The 5651-nt window shown below is 33.9% G+C and overlaps 1 pseudogene; it reads left to right on the top strand.

Annotated features, from left to right (window-relative positions):
- The first annotated feature begins 4470 nt into the window (after positions 1-4470).
- On the top strand, positions 4471-4854 carry LOC112812953 (nuclear transport factor 2 pseudogene; annotated as a pseudogene).
- The last annotated feature ends 797 nt before the right edge of the window (positions 4855-5651 follow it).

The raw sequence follows: 5651 nt of genomic DNA, 5'->3' as shown, positions 1-5651 counted from the left end.
GGGTGAGCCACAGCTGGGGCAAACAGGGAGCTGGGACACCAGAGCTCCTATCTTAAAGAGCCCCCCTCCCAGTACATGTTTAAACAGCTGTGTCAGATACAGTTCTAGAAGCGGAATTACTATGAAAAGGGCAGGCAAATATAAAATTTGTGGAATAGCGTCAAATTTCTTTCCAAAACACAATAACATTTTAAATTCCTTCATAATCTGATACTAGGGTAAAAATATAAAAATTATCTTATTATTTAATTTACATTAAATATTAAGCATATTTAATATACTCACTGGTATTTTATGCTTTTTTGTATTTATCCTTTGATGTTTTCTATGACTACTATTTGTTAAATAGGCAATCATTTAATTATTATTTGAAATACCAAAATTATTACGTATTAAGCACATGTATATATGAATATTTTCATTTATGTTTTATAAATTGTGTTAGTGCATTGATTCTTATTTGAATTATTTTATATAAATTATGAATATAAAATGTTTTGTGCAAGCTGAATGTTATATAATTATTGTAAGTATAAGAATTTTTGCTATAGGTAACACAAGTGTGACTTCATTTTCTATAGTAAAAATATGCCTATTCGTAAAATTTCTCATCCAGGTCAACATTAGAAGCAGATCAAAAATTATAAGGAAAAAAGTTTTAATATTTTCAGATTTTGCTCAGAAATATGTTTAAATTATTTTAATTAGCATATAATTTTTTCAAACATATTTTAATCAGAAATAAAGAAAATTGTTTTTTTGTTTTTGTTACTTTTATGCTAGCTTCCCCCCTTTTGCTTTATGTGTTGTTACTGTCAGATAACTGCATTTATATAAATTAATCAGTTTATGTAAATTAAATATTTTGATTGAAAAACAGCTATAAATTTTTGAAAAGTTTTAGCATACAATACATTCGACATATACATGAAATATAAATAATATTGATGAAATTAACAAATGCATTTCCACCAACATTGCCAGAGAAATAAGGACATATTACCAACATGTAAACAATGATTTAAAAGGCAACTAACCTCTTGTTAGAAACGGAGCTGCTTTTGTGAGGCGATGTCATTGCGAGCTTTGAGAGGATGGCTGCCTTCTCAAAAGCAACAACGGAGAACTACAACCAGAGTGAAAGAAAAATAAAACCGTCATCGTTGAATTCTATATTCAGCAAGATTATCCTTCCAAACTGAGAATGAAATAAGACACATTCACATAAACAAACCTGAGACAATTTGTCTCTTGACAACCTAAAATTCACTGAGAGGCGGGCCAAGATGGTGCCCTCCATTTGGTGGCAGTTGGTAATGGCAATTGATTGGAATTTCAGCTTAGAAATTTACATAGCCTCAAAACCACTGCATTCTGTTGATTAAAACGTCATGAGTTTGACCCAGAATCCTGGGAAGAGCCATAAATTTTATTTATTGAAAGAAAAAAATGTTGAAGAATATGTGGTCATGTTCTAACCTGCCTCGAATAAAAATCCAATAGAAGAACTTAATATGAATAATAAAAAATGTTTAATAAACACAGAAGTATGCACAAAAGTAAGAACAGGGGAAAAAAAAGATGGGAAATAGAAAATTAAGGGCACTTAAAGTTGACATTTTAAAACAAACTATATTAATAGTTAACTATGTAAAAAGACCTAAACATTCCAATTAAAAGTGGAGACTGTCAGATTAGATAAGAAAAACAACAATAAAAACTAAGTCCCAATTACACGCTATTTACGTGACACACGACTAATATTTAAAGATATGGTTAGGTATAAAATAATAGTATGAAAAAATATATAACAAACAAAAGTAAGCATAAGAAAGCTGGAATAGGTACACTGATGCTAGACAAAATAAACTGTAAGAAAAGAAGTATAACTAGAAATAGGAAGGAATGTTTTATTTTGATTAAAAGATCCATTTAACAGGCATACTACAAACCTAAATATTTGGGTGCCTTATAAAAGAAGCTCAAATACATAAAACAAAACCTGTTATTTTCATTTCCAGTTCTCTGCTAAATTCTTAATTGTTTTTTTTTAATATATATATGTGACATTTTAAATTGCATATCTGGTAACTCTATTATACAGTTATCTGGTGTATCTATTTTTATCTGTTGTACCAGTTGGGTTTGTTTTTTTTAAATTTTATTTTTTTAAATATTTTATTTTTAAGTAATCTTTACACCCAATGTGGGGCTCAAACTCACAACTCTGAGATCAAGAGTAGCACACTCCACCAACTGAGCCAGCCAAGCACCCTTTCAGTTGGGTTTTAGTCACATTTTTTTCTCATACTTTTCCTAGTTATTTTTACTTGTGTCTCAGAAATAATATATGAAAATTACAGAGATAATTCAAATTTAACTGTACTCTGGTTGAGCAACTAACAGCACAGCACTATCATTTCCAGACACCTTTAATCAGAGACTCCAATAACTCAAAGTCAGGCTTTAGGACCTGGTTAGAATTGGTTGATTTCAGGTTCACTATAGCTTCCAAACCATAACCTTCAGTGTCCCACCCAAACCCTACAGAATTTACATCCATTCCATCTCCTACCACATAAAGACAACGATTAGTGACTCCTGAACTTTGTTCTACCTGTATTCTGGTGAACTTAATGGAAGTTAGTTTTGTTTAATGTCCAGTCTCTAAGTAACTTCATGGAACCTGCAGACTTCTCAAAATGAAAGACACTTAAAATGCTGAGCTCACTTCTGTGGATTTTTACTCTGTAATATTTATTTGCCTTGCTAGTTTTCCAATCTCTCTCTTTCTCTCTTTATTCTAGTTTCTCAGGTTGTAGTCAGGGGAAAGATGGTCTGATTTACCCAGTCCACCTTGATCAGAAGAGCTCCACAATACAAATGAGCACAATATTCAAACTACAGATCTTCATATGCTGCTGAAAGCTTGATCAGAGATTGTGACTTCTTTCATAGTTTCCTTGAATTCCTTCAGATTTTTGTTAAGTCCTAGCATTATGATTTTGTTTCATTAATATGTGCTAATACAGGAACCTATGCATACATGAATCTGCAAACAGACCTTATCTACTTGATGCTTTTCCTTACTAGGCAGTAGATCTATAACAGTAGATCCATTGCTATATAGTAGTAGATCCATTGCTAATGAAGATCATGTACTCTACAATAAATGGTTTATTTTCTTAATTTTACATTAATTGGCTTTATGGATGAAAAGCTACAAACTATAGCATACCATAAAAAAGTATACTGTGTTTATGAAGATGTCTGCTACCAGCAATGGCAGAATAGCCTTTTTCAGCACAACCATCCTCCTGAGGAAATCTAGAAAAACTGGAAAAATTATCAAAGACATTTGTTTGAAGGCAGAATCCAAAGGGACAAGATCTGAAGAAGAATTGCTCAGGTGGTAAGAACTGCTATTTTTGTTTTTTCCCCTTATTTTTCTATTAGTTTCAGAGATAGGTGAGTTAAATTCTTACACTGTGATTATTTGTCTATATCTCCTTCTAGTTCTGTCACTTTCTGCGTTGTCAAATGAGGCTATATTATTATCTACATATAAGGTTAGGATGTTTAAATCTTTCTCTTGGATTTAGCCTCTTAAATCTACCTTGTCCCATATGAGAATAAAAAACCAACTTTTCTCTACTTAACTGTCACATTGTACATTTTTTCCAACTCTTTTCCATAGGCCAATGCAGTTCACTTTTTTTTTTAAGGATTTTATTTATTTGACAGAGAGACACACAGCAAGAGAGGGAACACAAGCAGAGGGAGTGGGAGAGGGAGAAGCAGGCCTCCCGCCGAGCAGGGAGCCCGAAGTGGGGCTCGATCCCAGGACCCTGGGACCATGACGCAAGCTGAAGGCAGATGCTTAACACTGAGCCACCCAGGTGCCCCTCACTTTTAAAGATTATATGTATTTTTTTTCTGATGACCTTTAACTTTTAAAATGGAGTATTTGGTCTGCTTATATTTAATTTAATATCTAGTATGTGTGGATTTGAATCTTCCATATTATCCTTTCTTCTGTTTGTTCTTTAGGATATGCTGAATAGAAAACAACCAAAGAAAAACTGAAACAAGGACAAGAACAAAAAACCCGTACACTGTAAAATCTTACAGGGAAAAAAATGTACAGAACTACAACATTAAACTTGAAAACTTTGGTATACAATCATAAAAAGCCAGAAAAGACCCTGAATATGGGAAATCATTTGAAAGACCATTAAACACATGTCTTAGTTAAAAATTGTGTCACATTTTAATAGCAAGTGGGATTTATATACATCCCTCTAATTATTTACAAGCTTGCTTGATTTAAATAGATATCTTTTCAATTTTATATCAGAAGTTATTTTAATTACACTGAAATCAATATTTAAGATTCTCAGGGCAGCAGATCAGCGCTGCTGTCGACATGCAGGCTCCCTAGATCTCAGTGAGGTCGGGTGATGCTCTAGAATGGGAAATAAGCCAATTTGGGAGCAGAATGGATCCAGCTTAATTCAACAATACTACCAGTTATTTAATAATGACAGAATGCATTTAGGTGCCAGTTATATTGACACATCATGCCTCAGGTGGGAAGGACAGCAATTCCAGCGGAAAGCTACAATTGTGGAGAGACTGTCGAGTCTTCTGCTTCAGAAAATCTAGCACAGCATCATGGCACAGGATCATTAGCCCGTGCTAGATAGCTGCATCATCACCAGGGTCATGGGCCAGCTCACGGCTGATGAAGACCCCATGATGGGATTCCAACAGATATTCCTACTAAAGAACATCAAAGATGCTTAAGTTTGCACCAATGACACGTTCAGGCTTGCCCTGCACAACTTCAGCTGACCTCCTCTCCTCCCTTCCAGGTACTCACACTGTTTCCCCCTCCATTCTCTTTCCTATACCATTCATACTCCTCCAGATGCTCCAAATATCATACATAAATGAGCAGCACTGTGCTGGGAGCAGGTGCAGTGTGCTGCTATTCCTGAGGTACTGTGCATGATGTCTGGATGCTAGGCTACTTTTACCTGGACAGGAGAAGTTTGTATTGTACTAGTGCATGCCTTGGAAAGACTTAAATGACACAAAAGGTTGTCTTTTTTTTTTTTTTTTAATATACTGACAAGTTGCTCTAGTAACCCAAAGAAGTGAAGGAGAAAGCAGCTGACTCACCATTCACATACTGATTTGTTCAGATGTTTCAATGCCTCACGATACAACAAAACCATGAAAATTTTCTTAACAAACAAAATAAAATAAAATTCTCACAGATGGATAGTTTAAGAGCATAATACTGAAATGAGTTTCCACTACAGAAATCACCTGCAGGATGACAATCTTTGGGTTGCCTAATGTATGTGGATCTTATTGTAGATAGTCCTGGACTATGAGGCAATTTCTCCAGATGAAAGTTAACTTATTTCATTTAAGAATTTTTATATGTCAGCAGACCAGACCCATTATTTTAACCACAATAATAATATGTTCAAGCTCACTCTTCACTACAACTCTAATATAATTCACTTTAATAAGCCTCCTTTCATTTTAAAGCAGTTCTAGAATGGGAGCCCATTCATTTATATTAGCTTTATTAACATCTTTTTTACTATAATAAATCTAGCTATGTAAGCGTTTTTGAT

Source organism: Callorhinus ursinus, unplaced genomic scaffold, assembly GCF_003265705.2.
Source record: "Callorhinus ursinus isolate GAN/ISIS: 27379988/994484 unplaced genomic scaffold, GSC_fseal_2.0 scaffold16, whole genome shotgun sequence".
NCBI lineage: Eukaryota > Metazoa > Chordata > Mammalia > Carnivora > Otariidae > Callorhinus > Callorhinus ursinus.
Note: the sequence above shows the minus strand (reverse complement) of the source record. Positions and strands in the feature narration are given on the sequence as shown.